Below are 20,668 nucleotides of genomic sequence, written 5' to 3'. Positions count from 1 at the left end.
TGTGCAGCGTTTTCTGCCACACATTTTCCTTCCCACAGACTTCCCACTGAGGTGACTTGATACAGCACTCTGGGAACAGCCTATTCGTTCAGAAATTTCTTTCTGTGTCTTACCCTCTTGCTTGAGGGTGTCAATAGTGGCCTTCTGGACAGCAGTCAGGTCGGCAGTCTTACCCATGATTGGGGTTTTGAGTGATGAACCAGGCTGGGAGTTTTAAAGGCCTCAGGAATCTTTTGCAGGTGTTTAGAGTTAACTCGTTGATTCAGATGATTAGGTTCATAGCTCGTTTAGAGACCCTTTTAATGATATGCTAATTTTGTGAGATAGGAATTTTGGGTTTTCATGAGCTGTATGCCAAAATCATCCATATTAAGACAATAAAAGACCTAAAATATTTCAGTTAGTGTGCAATGAATCTAAAATTTATGAATGTTAAATTTTCATCATGACATTATGGAAAATAATGAACTTTATCACAATATGCTAATATTTTGAGAAGGACCTGTAGATACAAATATGCATTTAAGGAAAATACTAGTTGATTTGTTTGGGTAATATTTGTTGGCTAAAACGTTTTTAACGTTGTATGGCTACAAAGATCCTATCAAATTCATGTGGCTAATAAATATTGGCTAAAATGCTTTAACTATAAAATACATGGATTGGATTCTTTTGGCTAAAAATGGGATGATTTATTTAGTTAGAAATGTCGGTTTTACTATGAAAATATTTACATTAATTTATTAAAAAGGGTTTTAGAATATATTTTAATTTAAAGGGGGTAGATATCTGTTTTGTTTGACATGTTGATAATGATTTCACAGTGTGTTTAGTTTGTGTCCATTCAAGTAAGTAATGACTGCATTTCAGCTTTTCTGATTCTGATTTTGATTTGTGGATATTCTTTTGAGGTTTTTCACCTATCTGCCTAGTGCTAATATTCATCATCCATGATGGTTACATAAAAGTAAATCAAGTGATCTTAAGACTGTTCATTGAGTAAAATCCAGTTGGAACATGTTGGAAGGAAACAGAGGCGATGAGGAAGTGATGGGCAGGTTTATCCAGAACAGGGATGCAGGACAAATGGTGGTAAACTTTGCAAATAGAATGGAAATGGCTGTAGTGAATACTTCCTTCCAGAAGATGCACTAACACAGGGTGACTTACAAGAGCGGAGGTAGGATCACACGGGTCAATTATATCTTGTGCAATCAAAAGAAAATGAGTGACTGCAAGGTAGTGGTAGGTGAAAGTGTCGCCAGACAGCACAGGATGGTGGTATGTAAACTGACTCTGATGGTGACAAAGATGAAAAGGACAAAGACAGAACAGAGGACAAAGTGGTGGGCACTGAAAAAGAAAAGAGGTTGTGTGGATTTCAGGGAGGAGCTGGAGCTGGCTTTGGGTGGTTAGGGGCTGCTTCCAGATGACGGAGAGAGAGAAGGATTTCAGAATCAGAATCAGCTTTATTCCCACGTTCGTACATACAAACAAGGAATTTGACTCCGGGACACTTTGCTCTCTGGTTTTTGTTTTTTGTATTAAAGAATATACATATATACAATATACAAATATACACATATATAAATAAAAATGTGCATTTGCAACATCTGTATGCTGCTGTTTGGTACTCTATTGAATGTTCATCAGAGAAAAAGCCTGGGGGAAGAAACTCTCTGTGGTGGCTGGTTTTAGTAAACAGTGCTCTGTAGCGCCACCTGAAGGTAAAACTCTAAACAGTTTATGTGCAGGGTGTGTGGGGTCAGCAGAGATTTTAGCAGCTCTTTTCCTGACCCTTGACCTGTATAAGTCCTGGATAGAGGGAAGGTCAGCCCTGATTATTCTCTCTGCAGTCCTGATTATTCATTGCAGTCTGGACCTGTCCTGTTTTGTGGATGAGCCAAACCACATTGAGATGGATGAAGACAAGACAGACTGAATGATGGCAGTGGAGAAGATGACCAGCAGCTCCTGTGGAAGGTTGAACTTCTTGAGTTGCCTCAGGAAGTACAGTCTCTGCTGGGCCTTCTTTCAAAGAGTGTCTATGTGTGAAGACCATCTCAGTTCCTCAGAGATGGTGGTTCCTAAGAACCTGAAGTGGTCCACAGCCGACACGGTGTTGTTGATGATGGTGAGAGAGATGTATTATCTCCTTTCTTAGTTTGTTCCTGGCCTGCCTCTACTGCGCCCAATCTCCTCTGCTGTGAGCTTCTTCCTTGTCCTCGCGCAGATTCCTGAGGTGTGGAGTAAACCATGGCTTGTTATTCCCAAAGGTGGAGAAGGTCTTGGTCTGCAAACACATGTCCTCACAGAAACTGATGTATGATGTCACCACATCAGTTAGTTGGTTTAAGTCAGTGGCTGAAGTTTCAAAAACAGTCCAGTCTGTGCATTCAAAGCAGGCCTATAACATCTGCTTTGATTCCTCAGTTCACTTCTTAACAGTGTGAACCTTGGGTTTGGAAGCTCTTAGTTTCTGTTTCTATTTTTTTAACCGGCTAAGATTTTCCTTGGCTGTGTGTTGCAACTCTTGTCTTGCTAAGAAATCCATACTTGTTTAATCTTCATATTTGTCTTCTTCCACATAGCTAGAAAACACCATGCCTATGGTAACGTTAGCAGATGGAAACGTCATGGTGTGGCATGTCTTACATACAACATATGGTACTGGCAGACTTCATGTTATTAAAAGAAGCTTAAATATAGAAATGAATTGCAACATTCTTGTTCCATTCTCCCTCCAAACATGTGTGCAATGACATCTAGAGAGTTTAGCTTTGGCCTCATCTCACCAGAATATGTTATCCCACAATTTCACTGGCTTGCTCAAATCTTCTGCAGCAAACTTTAAACAAGCTTTAACATACTAATTCTTCAGCAGTGGAGTCTTATGTAGTGAGTTTGCATTGTGGCCATTACGTTTGAATATGTTGTATATTATTTTCATTTGAAACTAAAACTGGTCTTTTTTTTTGCGATTGCACCACTCTGTGGAATAATTTGGTGATGAGAAACCTTTTTTTATGCCATGAATTAATACTAACTAAGGCATCAGCAGGGGGTGGCCAAGAGAGATCCTTGCCATAGTTCTGCTACCAAGAGATGTACTGGGATTAAAGGAACGAAACATTCATAACTGGTAGTCCTCAACTGATGACCTGTTTATGCCCAGAAATGTGTCTAGAGGGAGCACACTTGCCCAAATGGCACTGCTGGAGGTGTGTCAGGTATGTATGCCCAGCAGGCAGATCTCCATCCTGTATCTTTATCAAATGCAGAATTATGCTGGCACTTATCATTCCATTAGTGTTAATCCAGTTTCGTCCCTGTTGGTCTTTCTCCTAACATCAGAATTCTGCTCTTCCCCTCTTGACCCTCATCTTTCTGTCTTGTGTTTATATCTCCTACGTATGTCTCTCCGCAGACCCCCTGGTACAACAGATAGCTTCTGTATGACTTTGCTCTCAGCTGGACACAGGCACATCATCACTTCACCAAACTTAAAGAAAACTCCTTCCTCCACATCTCCCTCCTCCCCTTCACTTCTTAGTTTCTCCTCCTACACCTCCCCTGATCTTTCTTACAGGTTTTCTCAGTGAGAGATTGCAGACAAGTTCTCCTGCTGTGGTTACAATTCTCACAGTGTCTTTTTTTATTTTCTCCTCCCCAAGCTCCCACTCTCTGTGTGGCATATTCTTGCCAGGAGCGTGCAGTGTGCAAATGGCAACATGGAGGAATAACACATTTTCAGTCTCATAAAATAAAATCCTAACCCAGTAACTGCATATGTGCACTTGTGGTTTTATTTGCACAGGTATTGAGATATCAATCTCTTTGATTTCCTGGGCCACAATCATACAACAAAAATGGATAGATTATTTCTTCTGTTTCCCTTTTGTTGTTTACAGTACTGAGGGAACTGTGATGTTGCAGCAAAAGCAACATCTTTGTTGATAATCAAAAAAGAATACACATGTATATTGTCAAATTCTTCTGAAGAAAAAATATATTTTTTATTGGATCATACATAGTAGCCTATTCCCCATGTCCACATTGTATATTTCCACTAAATCTGAACATTTTAGAACATATGCAGTGCTGTAAAACGTAATTGCCCCCTTACAGATTTCTGTTTTTGCTTTTTTTTTTATATTGGACAAAGATAATCTGAATAAGTAGAAAGTTTTCAATTGCTAATGTAATTTATTGAGAGTAAAAAGCTATCTAAACCAACCTGGCCCTACGTCAACAATGAATTGCTCCATAAATCTATTAACTGCTTATGCCATACTTGATGCCACAGCTGCTACAAAGGGTTTGCAATAACTGGTGATAAGTCTTTCACATTGCTGTAGAGACATTTTGGCCCACTTTTCTTTGCATAATTGTTTTTTGTTTGGCCACCCTTTAGAGTTTTCATTGTGAAGATGCCATAGCATCACAGATGGATTGTACTGTGACTAGGGCAATATAAAACCCTCGTTATGTTTTATGTTTTGTTTATTTTGTTCAGAGGTGGATTTGCTGATTTGCTTTCAGTTAATGTCCTGCTGCATAACCCAAGTTGGCTTGAGCCTATGGTCACACCTGGTGGCTGTTCGATCTCCTTCAGAATGTTTATTCTATCAATTATGGCAAATCCTCCAGGTCTGGAGTCAATACACTGTGTGAGATACTTTCCTCTTCATTGTCCTGTTTTTTTCTATCATATTGCTTCATTTGCTGGCATTCCTCCCATGTCTACAAGATCCATATTAATCACAGTGTGGGTGGAAAGATAAAGGTGTCAAAGCCAGATTGGCAGCGATCGCTTGTAGGGAGAACAGAGGCCTTGAGGAAAGGCCGAAATGAAGTGAAAAATGTGAACATCCCATTGTGACAGTTAATATATATTCGAATATTCATTACACGTTCCACCCCCTCCCTCCCTGCCTTGACTGCTCAACCTGGGGGAGATTCAAATTAAACGGCCTGTGCAGGTATGCATGCGTGGGAGAGATGGTGAGAAAGGAGAGAGTGACTCAGACCTCTGCTATGTAAAGCCCTTTTTAAACTATCTGCTTCATTACACCAGAACGTCTTAGACCCGAACATGAGTACTGTTGAGATAAGAGGTTGCAGAAATCAGAGTTGTGTATCTGTATTTCTGTGCGAACAACGTAGCGCTCGTCTTTGGCAGCTGTCAGCATCGTTTGTTGTTGCTGTTGATTTTAGTGCACGTCTGATACTCTCCAAATTAGGAACCTGCCAGGAAAGTGGAATTTCTATTAGATGTGTCATGCTGGAAGCAGAAGCTCAACAAACATTTCCTCAGAAATATAAATACATATTGCATTTTTGATCGAACCACTTGTGCTTTCTACTAAAAGATTTCTGTGAATGGGGTATTAACAGTAAGAAACTGTAGAGCAGCTGCATAATAATCGCCACTTCAGTCAACAAGCCCTTCTTTCACTCTTGATTTTTCAAAGCAATTCATAGATCTGTGAACTGCATTAAAAATTTAAGAAAGAAGCACAAGAGTTATTCACAGATCTAGGTATTATGTGAATAACTTTCCCGGACTCCTACTGTGCTTTTACCCTGATTTGTTATAACACTCTGCCGTACTATTTCCTGGAAAGATTTATGTCTTCTTTATCACTTTTTCTAAAAGACTAGTACTTAAAATGCATTTGCAATCAAAAGCAACCATACAACTGCCACCCAAGGTCAGTTAAATGACCTTTTTCTACACAGAAAAATAAATTCAAACTTACAACTGTGACAAATACATAAATTACTCACGCAAAAATGTATTTCTCTTTGTCTTTGGCTTTTTGTCACACTGAAACATTTAAGATTATAAAAAATATTTTAACACCAGGCACCGATAACCTGAATAAATACAAAAAGCATTTTTCAAATGATGAGACCTTGTAAGGGTAAAAAGCTACCCAAACATACCTGGCCATGTATGAAAATATTACCACATTGTATGGTTTAATCTTATTAGCCACACTCAGGCCAAATTAATGCCTGATTTGTAGAACCAATTAAGCTAAAAAAAAAAAAAAAACTCTCAAAAGCAATACACCAGCACTTGATCTAAAGAAATTAAAGAACAGATGGGAAAAAATGTAACTGACATTTGCCAGACTGAGAAAGGGTTACAAAGCCCTTTTTTAAGGCTTAGGGATTCCAGCAACCCACAGTGAGAGATATTATCCACAAAAGGATACCAGAATTACTCCTAGAACACGTCAATGACTCAACTACGAATTCACAAAATTACCTAGAAAAGTGTTGCAAACCTCCCTTTGCCTTAGTTAAACTTAGATTCAACAATAAGACAGAGACTGTGCAAAACTTACATCCATGAATGAGCTCAGAAGAAAAAAACACTCCTGACGAAAAAGAACACAAAGGCCAGTCTCATAATGGAACAAATGTGTGTCACGTCCACAGTATATGCTGTACCAAGACAAATTATAGATCAAAATATAGGCAGGTCCATCTTCTTTTGTCCAAAGTGACCATCATTGTGCATGCCCTTACAGTTTTCTGTCAAATGGGCTCTTTGTGGCCAGTTGAACTACGGCAGCATAGGCTCCAATTCAGCTCTGCTTTTTTCCAAAGTCATGAAGTTGCCATTTTTAAAACTGCCATAAAATATAGATTTCAGATAATAAATACCAACATAATTGGATCAGTGTGTTCAGAAATTATTGCTGGCGCTCACAGTTCAAACATTTTTCAGCTAGGTCTTATAGTTTTTGAACAGCAGCTTTTTGTTTAGGCACATTCCATCTTCAGCATCTTACAGCAGCTGAGTGCTGATCAACTGAAAGTCTGTCTCTCTCTCCCTCAGAATGTAACTGCAGCAGTTGGGGTCGGGGGTTCTGTTGTGGGCTCGGTGCTCAATGGTGTCTGCCCTGTTGTGCCTGTGGGCAGGGTCTGGTGTAGCGTTGTGCAGGGCCCTTGCCTTGCCATTGCTGCACGCTGTGTGGTGGGGGCGGGACGCGGCGGGGGTGCTTGGAGCGCGGCAGTGTGTGGAGCTTGTGCTGTGTGGGTGTCGTTTCAACGGCTTTTCGGGGATGAAGCTCACCTGTGGGGTGTGCCCATGTGCTGCGGGAAGGGGATTTGGGTTTGGGGGCATGTGTTCGATATCTGTGTCTTGGTTGGGGGTGGCCCTGTGGGGAAATTCATGTTGGGGTTCATTGGGGGTGGGGGGCTCATGGGGTTAAGATCGGAATTCAATGGCGGCTCTGGTTGGCGGGCTAGTTTGGACCATGTAGACCCCTCTGTTGTACATGAACCCCTCTCAGGATGAGGATGGGGGTCATTGGGGACTGGGGTCGGGGCAGGGGGTCGGGGTCCGGACCAGGATTGCTCTGGTTCAGGCACGAGCCCGGGCTAGCCCAGACCAGGTTCAGGTGCGGTCTGCCTGTCTCCACCCCCAGAGGGAAGGAGACCACCTCCCGGAGTGTAGAGTATGTATAAGGAGTGTGAGTGAGTGTACGATGTCCACTGTTGTCTGTCTTTATGTTGGATGCGTGGGTGTGAGTGTTTTTATGTGTACGCATGAGGGTGGGAATGTGTGATTGTGACTTTGTGTGCCTGTACCTGTACATCTTTTCTGTACCCTCTGTAAATCTGACACAAGCATGCACACGCAAGGCTTAAAGTGAATGCGTATGCTTTAAGCCAATACAACTGTATATATACTTTTACTTACTGTACTACTTTTTGTAGTACTAGTACTTTTGTTTTACTAAATGTTTCTACTTCAACAAACTTCAACCGGTTTCACCATTCCACTTTCATACTGTTCAGGAAATTCAAGCTTGTACTTTTTTTTCCTTCATACTTGTTGTAGTAATAATACTACAGTACAAATACTACAAAACTTTGTCCCATAGGGAATTAATGGGATTTCTTTCATATTCTCGCATCCTCTTGAGCTATGACCCTCTTTACATGATTCATGCCTTTAAATATATTAACATGGCTGTCCTTTGACAAAATTAAAGCCTAGGCTACTCTGTGGAGATATATTATGTGTGTGCATTAATTATTATTATGTTCATAACCAGTGTGGGAAATAAAATGTATAACCTGTGTTAGTATAAGACATTGTGGCCTGCAGAATTGTTATTGCACAAACTTGGCCTTGAGTGTGATGAAGCAGAAAATACTGAGAGCTGAAGGAGTGTGTGAAAAGTAGAGACTGACTTACTCCCTGCTTATATCAGTAGATACGAGTGCAAGTGCTGGAACAATGACTGTCTAAATATGGTAAGCGGGAAAAAATGTGTACGTGACTACATGTGAAAAATTTTGGAATCAAGGGCGCTGCCCATTTTCATGTGTGTTTTAATAAAAGCAATGTGCCCAGTGAGAAGCTCTGAAGTCGTCTCGGTGTGTGGCCTGATAACGAGAGCTTCCCTGGTTCCAGGTATTTTTGAAAAACATACAGCTGTCTCCGTGTGATTTATTATAATGAGTGTAAATTCCTCCAGGTTATGGTGAATAAACGAACGCGCAGAAGGCCTCTTTAAAGAGGAACTTCAACAATTTGGTGACCCCCGACATGGACAAAAAGAGAGTGACAGACGAGATCTTGTGACACCAGGCGCCCATTTATATCTTCTAAAAGGTAAGGTAGAGCCTATTTTATTAAAGTCTGCCGATTGAATTTATGTATAGGCTAAATTAACCAGGTCTCAGTTGATTCTGAATGTCATTTTACTCTGCAAAACTGTAAAAGACTGTGCGTTAACTGGACGTGTTAAAATGGAGTCAGATGAGATTTGCTGAAACGGTCTGCAAAATAGCCAGATTTAAAGTTTATTTAAAGCTGATAAAAGGTTAAAGGCCTTCAAGGTTAAAGTCCTAATTGCTGGGCGTTGCGTCCTCACTTATTAATTGACGAATTAATAAAGATAAGCTAGGTTGAAGTCCTGTGTTCCGGCAAAACACAAATTATTACAAGTTAAAAAACAGGTGACTGATTCAGTCAGAAATTTATGAAGGGTTAGATTCCCATCTAGTGGTCACACAGAGGAATTACACAACTGACTAGGAGTGCAGTCGAATATAAATCTTTGAACACACATTCTGACTTAAAAATGCAGTTGGATTTTTGATTATTTGAGGGAAAATTAAATGCATTTATTGTATATAGGGTGAAGTGGCTTGTAGTGGATTGTTTCCGCATATTTGTGCATATTTCCTGTGTGCGAGTGTCTGTCACTGACTGTTGTGTTGAATTGAGGAAATACGAGCTGGAATGTGTGTGTGTTTGCGACCGACCTGGATGATTATTTGGGGTAAAATAAAACACAAAGTACTAGATATAACTATCTGTGGTGCGGATTATAGAAGAAATGTGAATGTTAAGTGTTTTTGCTGATATTAAACGACACTGACTGTGACAAGCGCTGACTGACTGATTATATGTGTGTGTGGGTACAGCCAGCAGAGAGCAGCTTTACCATTGCAGATGAATAAATGCACTGTGTTGTTAACAAAGACAATACAGTGATAAGCGGATTTTGTGCGCATATTGTGAAGAGTTCATTGAACATTTATTTCACAGGATTTTAAACAACATGGAAGGTAAATTTCCAGACACAACAGCATGGGTGGATTTAGAAACACAATAAAATAACATACAAGCACTGGTTCTCCAAACCAGGGGTAAAGACGAAGCTGATAAGATTAAAAATAACATCGAAAAAAAGGTAAGACAAACGCTGAAGGCAGATGGAATTACTTTGACGGAGAAGTGGAATTTAGATGATTGGTTTAGAAAGAAACTGAACACAGCGAAGAAAAACACACAGGAAGCACAAGGTAAGTTGAATGAAGCTACTGTTTGGTCCAAAGGTAAGTACCGGACAAACATACATAAATATGAAAAAGACGAGCGATTTTGGGGAGATATTCTTTTGATTTACCAAGAAGGAATTCACACGATGCAGCTGAAAAAACACAGAGAAGGAGACAAGAAGGAGGGGTCAAAATCAGCTCAGGGGATGGGCGTAGAAACACCTCCCCCATATACCGCCCCCTCCCCATGCAGCTCCCTCACTGGTGCGCCCACACCGCCCCCTGGTGGATTGTACCCCATATTGGAAGTAGGAAATGGAACACTTGTAGTGCAGGGCTTGGACATTCCAGCTGATAAAGGTGGATCGTTCAGCGGATGTTCCAGCTCATCCATGTCAGCAGCTCCAGGTTCCTTCTATGATGAAGAAAAAGCAGTATTTCAGGACAGAGGGGTAAGAGAAAGACAAGAACAACATCAAAGAAGCCTGAGCAAAACAAATCCCTTTCGCTCACCCCCACAAGAATCATGTCTAATGTCAGAGGCTGGGGCACGGGGGCCAGGCTCTGGCTTACAAGGAGCAGGGACTGATCCGGAAGGTTCGGGGGCTTTAATGCTAAGTGGATCCTGGAGGCCAGATAGGGTTTTGTGTCCCAATTCTTTTCTCACACCCACACCTTGTTACACCTCTACCCCAGCTGTAGAGGTGCAGGTAAGCAGGCACAGCATGCCACAGGAAAGTGGAGAAGACAGAGCAGATCCGCAGCACAACCATCTTTAGGACGGATCCCCAATACACAGTCAGACAGTTGGACAGTTAAGGGAACATTTACCCCGCAAAGCTGCAGCTAAACCAGAAGGCTTTAGTTATGCCCCAAAAACCAATTATCCCCTTTTACAGCAACAAGGCTCTGGAGCCCCCCCTAGATATAAACCTTTCTCTCTGGGCGACATTACGGCTCTCTGTGACAAACTGCCCCCCATAACTGAAGGAGCAGCAGTGTGGCTCCAGACTTTTGACACCCTGACGGCAGGCACCACACTAGCATTGGGAGATTATAGAGCAGTGGCAGGACGTTGCATGCCACACCACACATGTAGAGAGATTGAGACAGCTGCTTTCACCTCAGGAGCCCCGGATTCTGACCTCTTCACCCACCATGTCCACTGGCTAGGTGATGCATTGAGAACAGCATACCCTGTAACCAGGGGACTCACCATTCCTAAATTTGAATGGGACCCTAAAATTAACCCCAAGGAATACCTAGACCAGTGTAAATCCATGTGGCAAACTCAGACAGGGACTAATCCGGCCAATGAGGGGGCACTACGAGACTGGTTCAGAGATGCTGTCCTTAAGGGACTGCCCCAACAGGTGAAGGCCAGTATGGACGACAATCCTGACATGGCTGGAGTGGACACTGGAACTTGGGATCGCCATCTGATCCGTCACCTGTCCAAAATAAGAGAGGACCATAAGAAAAATGAGGAGGAACTTAAGACCCTGCAGACCCAATTGCTAAAAATGCAGTTAGCCGAAGCAAAGCGGAAAGCAGGAGAAAAGAAGAAAGACAACAAAACTCCCAAACTAATGTATGAAGGTGTGGTTTCTCAGAGCCCCCAGACTCCTCCCTTTCCTGGCCATCAGGACACGATTTCACAGAGGTCTGCAACCTCTGGTCCTTATCATACCCAACCAGGCCGGTTCAGGGGCAGAGGCGGGCCAAGGGGCCGTGGATTCCGTGGAGGACCACCAAAGCGATGGGGGGGTGCTGACGTTTGCTACTACTGTGAGGAGCAGGGTCATTGGAGCCGAGAATGTCCGTACAACCTTGAGGCATATGGGCGTGGGTATGGACCCAGAGGAGGCCCAGGGCGACGCCCATATCGAGGATGGGGTGGTCCACCGCGTGGAGGTCAACAGCAGCAACCTTCACTTCAGCTGCCAGCCTGGGATGAACCCAGCTTTCGGCCCGACCACTACTGAGGGCCCCCACAGAACCCCCCGGACAGAGGGACTGAGGACCCCTTACTGTCCGTGACAGTGTATGGACAAACTCTTCCTTTTTTGGTGGACACTGGGGCCACATGGTCAACTATTCAACGAGCCCCTTCTACCACCCTCTCCACAAGGACTACCACTGTCATGGGGTTTTCTGGGGCTAAACAGGTCCTACCTTACACCACACCCCTAAAAACCGAGATAGGGGGACAGACATTGAACCACAGCTATTTGGTGTCAGCGGACACCCCTGTCAACTTGGGCAGAGACATGTTGATTAAAATGGGTGCCATCATTTTATGTGGACCTGATGGACTGTCTGTGCATCTGCCCAATGGAACTCAACTAGACTGTGGCAACAATTACCGCCTCTCTCACGGACAGTATCTCATACAACCCTTGGCTGACCCTATGGCTGACATATATTGGGTCCTCCTGCATCCAGAAACCACAGCGGGCGGAGGCATCCTCTCGTCCTTCCTTCGGTGGAAATCCTGGATCTCGACCCTGGCGCCCTATGTCTCTCCCCCTGACCCGCCACATGTCACCCTCCTCTATGACAGGAATAACTGTGAGTGTTATCAGGAAAGCTTTGCTGAGGAGCTGGAGGGGACTTCCTGGGAGATCGCCACCGCAGACATTTATGTAGCCCCTGAAGGTGTCGTAGCCTCCGTGCAGCTGCCTACAGAACAGGACAACTGGTTTAAAATGTGGTCTGATGGTGTACCCCATGTTTCACTGGCGCTCCACCCTGCTCACGAAGCCCTGGGAGGAGTGTTAAAACGCTCCCTAGCTCTCACTGACTGGCATTCTTCATCCACACCCAATCTATCTTATTCACCCTCATGTAACACCTACCACATTACTAACATGTCCACAAACGTTGGCACCTTGGAACATGTGCAACTTGAAAGACATCATGGGAGAGAAAAAAGAGATTATCCAATGGCTGCAGCTGTAGTTCAGAGCATGCCATCTTCACTTTGGGCTGAGGGCCCCACGGACGTGGGACTCATTCAGTGCTCTCCCATCACTTTCCAGCTTAACATTGACCGACCCATTTGGAAATCCCAGTACCCTCACAAACCAGCAGCTGAAAGTAGAATTTCTGACACCATAGAAGGGCTGTGGAACGCTGGGGTGCTGGAACCAGCTGACGGCTCTTCTTGGAACACAACCACCTTACCAGTAGAAAAGAAGGGCACTGGGAAATGGAGAATGGCCCACGACTTGAGAGCTGTAAATGCAGCACTTTCCACTCCTATAGTTCCAGTGCCCAATCCTTATGTTGCTCTTACCAATCTAAACCCCGAACATGCATGGTTCACCTGCATCGATCTGGCCAACGCTTTCTTCTGCCTCCTCTAGCTGAGGAGTGCAGAGATATTTTTGCATTCACATATAAGTCAAACAAGTACCGCTACACTCGTTTGCCGCAGCGTTTTGCTCTGTCACCAGGAATATTTAAACAGGTCCTTAAGGAATCCCTCCAAGACTGTCCCCTCCCACCGAACACCAAATTGATTCAATATGTGGATGACATTCTTTTGGCGACACCAACTGTTTCTGAATGCTTGGAGGCCACGGCTGTGGTGCTCTCACACCTAGCAAAAGCTGGGTACAAGGTCAGCAAAGCCAAACTACAAAGTTGCCAGAAACAGGTGGATTTCTTAGGCAGGGTAATCTCTCAGCCCAGGACAGGAATGTCCCCTTCACATCAATCTGCAGTCCTTTTTCATCCAAAACCGGTGCGGGTGAAGGACATGCTTTCCTTCTTGGGACTCACCGGATACAGCAGGTCATTTATTCCAGGATACACTGACCTGACTGGCCCACTCCGTGACTTAGTGAAGAAACAGGGCATGCGCCATTTGACAGTGCCTCTAGAATGGACAACAGAAGCAGAGGAAGCATTTATTGCTCTTAAAACCAGCCTTTCCCAAGCTGCTCACTTGGCACATCCAGACTACACATTGCCCTTTCACTTGGATGTTTCTGTAACAGCACACACCGCGAACGGGCTGCTGTTCCAGAAAAAAGGGGTAGTAAGAACAGTGCTTATGTATATTAGCGTGATGCTTGACAACATGGAACAAAGACACCATGAATGTACCAGACATGCAGCAGGGTTGGCAAAAATAATTCAAAAAACAGCCCACGTAGTGATGGGACATCCACTACACATTTTAACATCACATGGAGTAGTGGCATTTGTCAATTCCAAAACTTTCACCCTCTCACCATTGAGACAACAGATTGAGTAAGGTGCTGGAGGCACCAAATATCATCTACAGACATGAAGGGATTAACATGGCAGACAGAATGACAGAAGGAGAGCCCCACGTATGCGCCGAAAAAGTTGAGGTAAGTGAGAAAATCAGACCAGACCTACAAGGAGAACCACTGACAGAAGCAAGAAACCTGTACACACATGGCTGTTGTTTTAGACATGACACAGAGGGTCTGAAAACAGCCTATGTGGTGGTGGAAGACACAGGAACAAACTTTGTGACTCTTAAGGCAGACGGGCCAACAGACACCCAATCAGCACAGAGAGCAGAGGTGCTAGCAGTAATAGCAGCCCTAGAACTAGGGGAAGGACAAAAAGTGAACATCTACACAGACTCAGCTTATGTCATGGGAGCAGCGCACGTGGAACTAAAGCAATGGATGAGAACAGGGTTTAGAACAGCAGGACAAAAACCCATTAAACATGAGCAAGAAATGAGAAGATTAGCTGAGGCCCTACTACTTCCCCAAGAAGTAGCGGTCATAAAATGCAAAAGACATGATAACAGCTACACTAGGGTGGCTCAAGGAAATGAAGCTGCAGACCAAGCAGCCAAAACCAAAGCTGGATATCTGCCCATACACATCTTGATGAACTCTGAAGTTGAATGGACACCAGAACCGACTCTGGAGGAGGTGAGTAGACTGCAAAAGGGGGCCTCACCGGAAGAGAAATCAGTCTGGAAGGCAAGAGGAGGAAGAAAAGACCAGGATGAACTATGGAGAAGTCCAGACGGATGTCCCATCCTACCCCCAGGGTTGACCACAACAGCGCTGGAAGAAGCACATGGACCGGGACATGCAGGAACTGCACAAATGATGAAGAGTCTTGAGCACTGGTGGCATCCATACCTGAAACAGACGGTAGGTCATTGGATAAGCTCGTGTAGCACCTGCCAACAATTCAATGTGAGACCCACTCTGAAGCCTGGACCAGGTAAGTTCCCTGTGGACCCGGTAGCAGGTAAGGAAATCATCATAGACTACACAGACATGACTGAAAGAGTGAATGGGTTCAGATATCCTTTGGTGTGTGTGGATGCGTTCACCGGTTGGCCAGAGGCCTGGCCAGCAAAAAAGGAAGACAGCAAAACAGTGGTGAAGTGTCTGATTAATCACTACATCCCCAGGCACGGTTTTCCTGCGAAAATCAGGTCAGATAACGGCACACACTTCAAAAATGAAGAACTTAGAGAGGTTGAAAAGTTCCTGGGACTGAGACATTCCTTTGGAACAGTGTTCCACCCCCAATCTCAAGGGAAGGTGGAAAGGATGAACCAGACAATCAAAATCAAATTGGCTAAGATCTGTGCACAGACTAAAATGAATTGGGTCACAGCATTACCTTTAGCTTTGATGTCAGTAAGAAGCTCAGTGAGCCAGAGACATGGGTTGACGCCCCATGAACTGCAGACTGGAAGACCTTTTCCAGGCCCAAAAACCAGGTTACCTTTTTTGACTGAATGTGAACAATCTATGTCTCACCGTGATTACTATAGATCTCTCCACAGCTTGGTTGCAGCATTCTCAAAACAGGTGGCCGCCCAAACATCCGAGGCTCGAGTCACCACCTCAGACGCGGAGCGGATCCTTCTGAAAGTCATCAAACGGAAGTGGTCAGAGCCCAGGTGGACGGGTCCATTCCAGGTCACAGAGAGAACCTCACATGCGGTGAGGGTCAAGGGCAAAGGAGACACGTGGTATCATTGGAGCCAGTGTGCAACAGCAGAGGCACCACAGAGATTGCTACCAGAGGTCCAGCAGAACCTGAGGGACAACACCAGCACACCAGAAGATCTTTCTCACCCAATTCAAGGGGCAGAATAATCCCCTAGGGTGAGAAAGCGTTCATTTACACCTAAAGGTTAGTCTACACCTTAGGTGCATCGTCAGATCAGTGGTCCCACCAATAGGGGCAGAATAATCCCCTGGTGAGACCACTTAGCTCCAGGTCAGTCTACACCTGTGAGTGAAGACGAGGACATCACACAGAAGAGGCGGATGTGATTGAGCTTTCCTCTCTTTCACTGGTTGTCGTAGCTGCTCTCCCACCGAAGAACTGAACTGAACACTCTGAACTTAAAAAAAAAAAAAAAAGGAGGTCTTTTGTGTTTCACCATATTGTTAATCCTTATCTTCCTTTGCAGGTACCTTTGAAAAGAATGGGAGGTGAAAATGTAGGACCCAGGCCCCTTAAGGGTTGGGTCACGGGAGGTATAGGTGTTTTAGCATTTTTCATTGTCACATTGATTCTAGGTTTGTATTGTGAACTTCCATTCCAGACATGCTCTGACAGCCGCCAAACTGAGCAAATGTTCAAACGCGCAACCAATAAGGGAAAAGCGGACTGGTGCCTGTCTAAATACAAGGGGATAGAGCTCAATTATGTTTGTGGGGCCACCACCACCTTTTCTTTTGACCTCTGTCTGGTAGTGAATTGCGGGAATGGCGGAACCGGGTGGGAAGGTTATGCCATTTATTTATGCATGGACGAAAGATGGTCTAAGCACTGTAAACAATGGGGGGACTCCTGGCCCATACCCCTACCATGTGGCTCTTGGAGCGGGGTGACTAGTTGGACAGGCTTGGGATGGACTCCTGATAAAAAGGCAGTACCCGGTAATTTGACAATTATCAGCATCCAGCGCGGCACGCCAGGTGGAGCCATTACCAATGGACGTAACCCCCTTATGCTCTCCATGAACGTTAACTGCACTCGAACCTCTGTAGAGTATTTTACTCTTGCAGTATGGCAGTCAGGAACAGACACATGGGGACCAATAAAAATTTATTTTTGAACACCGTCTGTGCACCAGGACAACACAATTACCGTCCCACCGACAGTCAGGCCAAAAAATAAACCCCAGGTGATGGAACTTGATTACTCCAAATTGAAACCTATAGAGGTAATCCAAATGGCCACAGGATATCCCGAAGATAACCCTTGGCTTCAGTGGATAACACAAACAGCAAAATAACAAAGTAGAGCTGAGTGTGTGGCCTGTGCCTCGGCCCGACCACATCTTACCACAGATCCCGCCCCTCTGTATCCAGAGGACAAGTGGGGTTACAATTGAATGATACAACTAACTAAGGAGGCCACACCAGCTAACTGCGCCACAATAGCCAGCATTTTTCCTCCCATTCCCAATAACACCGAACAGGACCATTTACCCCTCAAAAAGGGAATGGTACTTATACTTGTTTTAATTTTACTGCTCAGAACCCTAAAATCAATGTGGGACAGATCCCCTTAGATTGGTGTAATAGGACCACTTCAGGCGCGGGCATTGGACGTTGGGCAAGATCAGGACTCTACTATTATTGCGGAGACCATAGACTGCTCACTAATATCCCACAAGAGACTGTAGGATTGTGTGCCATGGTTAGGCAACAGGCACCACTGGTCCTGATAGGACCTAATATAACATCTGCCACTACCACTCATGATAAGACCCGTATAACACGTAGAAGAAGAAGGCACGTCATGAAAAGGAGCGCAGGAACCTTTGACCTGAGTCAGGTTTTGAAAATATCCCAATAATTGCAGCCTTTTTTCCGGTGACCCCAAATAAAAACGTAGACCGCATCAACTACATGCATTACAATGTTTTACGTCTAGCTAACTTAACAAGGGATGCAGTAGAAGGCCTGTCTGAACAATTGGCACCAACCTCCCTCATGGCTGTGCAAAACTGAATGGCATTACATATATTGTTAGCAGAAAAAGGGGGCATCTGTTCGATGTTTGGGGATATCTGTTGCACTTTTATTCCCAACAACACTGCACCTAATGGTTCCGTCTCAAAAGCTTTAGAAGGGTTAAAAACACTTTCCGCGACCATGCATGAGCACTCAGGACTAGACAATCCATTAGAAAACTGGATGACGGGAATGTTTGGACACTGGAAAGGGTTGATTATGTCATTGTTTATTTCCATTGCTGTTTTTGTAGCTATTATGGTTACCTGTTGATGTTGCTGTGTACCATGTATAAGATCTTTGATTGTTCGCTTTATTACTACAACCATTGAAGGGAAAACCGCACCTCCTCCTTCCCATATGATGCCTTTGCTTGTGGTGGATGCCAACGAGGAGGAGGAAGAAGATTAACCCGTAAGAGTAAGTTACAGGGCGTCTGATATGTATTACTGTCTAGGGAGCAGAAGGATGGTAGAATATTATATTGGCATATTTTGACAGACTATGGAATAAATTACGGATAGACACCCTCCAGTTAGAGGGGTCAATACTCCCTGTCAAGACTTAGAAGGTTGTAAGCATCCTTGGGACTACAAAGGCCGGACAGGCAATACTCCCTGGGCACATGGCATGGCATTGGAGGCAGGGTCAAAAAGCATGATGACAAACATTTCCTTCTGCTCCACAGGTTGTAATGACTGTTCAAATCTTTTATGAAGCATCCTCAAGTAGTGGTGAAGTCTTAGGTGACTTCAAAAGGGGGAAATTGTGGAGATATATTATGTGTGTGCATCATTATTATTATGTTCATAACCAGTGTGGGAAATAAAATGTAAAACCTGTGTTAGTATAAGACATTGTGGCCTGCAGAATTGTTATTGCACAAACCTGGCCTTGAGTGTGATGAAGCAGAAAATACTGAGAGCTGAAGGAGTGTGTGAAAAGTAGAGACTGACTTACTCCCTGCTTATATCAGTAGATACGAGTGCAAGTGCTGGAACAATGACTGTCTAAATATGGTAAGCCAGAAAAAGTGTGTACGTGACTACACGTGAGAAAATATTGTAATCAAGGGCGCTGCCCATTTTCATGTGTGTTTTAATAAAAGCAATGTGCCCAATGAGAAGCTCTGAAGTCGTCTCGGTGTGTGGCCTGATAACGAGAGCCTCCCTGGTTCCAGGTACTTTTGAATAACATACAGCTGTCTCCGTGTGATTTATTATAATGTGTGTATATTCCTCCAGGTTATGGTGAATAAACGAACGTGCAGAAGGCCTCTTTAAAGAGGAACTTCAACAACTCTTAATAGTACTTTATGGATTTTAGAGTACATATCTGCGTAATGCCTTCAAGTGATGGTAATAATGCCCTCTGTCATTATCTTCAACCCTTTTTGTACTTTTACTTCTACTTTTTCTAATACTTATTACTATTTTTTACTTGTTACTTATCTCAGAGACATCTTTCAAACTTTTTTTTGTTCCAGGAAACGTGCCCTACAACACATTGAACTACCATGACAGAGCATAATTCCATTTGCAAATTATCGTAACATTTGCGATCATTGAAATCCCATACAAATAAATAGGATTTAGCAAAAACGCAAGCCCTTTTCTTTCTCTGCCATTTTTCATCACATAAACATTGTTCAAAGTTTGTTTTATTCCAGGGAATATGACCTTTGACAAATGGAATTGTCATGATGATGTGTCATTCCTTTTTCCGAATTATGACAGCACTTGCTATTCCCCAGGAATACGTTGGATTAAACCGATCCAAGGTTCAAAGGAATAGTAACCCTTCAGATGACACTGTTCCTTCATTGTAATACAGAACTGTTAATTCTATCAGAAATGGAGGAGCAGGACTTCATACAGAACTTTAGTCAGTGAGTATGTTTCCCGCTCGATTTCCCTGATTTTGTCTGTTGATGTTTCATTAGATGGGTTAGTTGCACTTACTATCACAGTTGCCTGCAGGTAAAAAAAGGCATGACCATTGCTTTTGGAAGCAAAACCCTAAGTGTGTCCTAAAAGAAATATCCAGCCCATAGGCTTGAGTTTCTGACCTTAAAATGAAGTGTGTGTGAGAAATCCAGTCATTGGTTAAGAGGCCATCCATTTACTGTATGGGCTAACAACAACCTTCTTACATACATAATGAGGAAACCTAACCTAGACGCCTATAAACAGAGCAGGGTGTCAAAACTCATCCCCTACATATTTGGTCTGAAACATTCCAGGGACCAAAAATATTGCGGTGGATGCACTTAGCAGAGATACTTTCACTAAAACAGTCAGTCAGAGATTGACCAGTCAGAGATTGACCACAGCTTTTCCCAGAAGCAGAGTGTGTTTGCCCTGACAGTATCCAAGTCACTTTCAGATTAAAAGTGCGGTGTCATCAAGTAAAAAAGGCAAAAGAAAAAGAGCCTCAATTTAATCCCATCAAAGTCTGCTTTCACACAAATGTGTGTTACTGTATGGACAGTGAATGGGAAACTGCCACTGAGGCAAAACTGTGCAGTTCATTTAGGCAATGCAGGACATGTTTCCACCTGGACAAGACCTATTCCCCATGTTCAGGTTAGCTGAGCTACAGCGTAGTCAGGAAACGTTCCCGATATTTTAGTGCTTAAGCCATTTGTCATCCCTGAGAAACGGCCATCCTGATAAGAGAGAGTGGCGTTTGGCTTGAGCGCTATAGTGCTTCTAAAACAGTTACAGAGGCACTAAAGATGCAATTAGCAAACACAAAAGACACAAGTATGTTCTTCTTGAAAGTCTCAAGGAGAAAGCCTTCTTGCTATTCATGGAATTGCAGGACATCAGGGAATGGCGAGAGACAGATATTTGTCTTCA

The sequence above is a fragment of the Girardinichthys multiradiatus genome, chromosome 22 (assembly GCF_021462225.1).
Source record: "Girardinichthys multiradiatus isolate DD_20200921_A chromosome 22, DD_fGirMul_XY1, whole genome shotgun sequence".
Taxonomy (NCBI): domain Eukaryota; kingdom Metazoa; phylum Chordata; class Actinopteri; order Cyprinodontiformes; family Goodeidae; genus Girardinichthys; species Girardinichthys multiradiatus.
The sequence above is the reverse complement of the archived record's forward strand: the minus strand, read 5'-3'. Positions refer to the sequence as shown.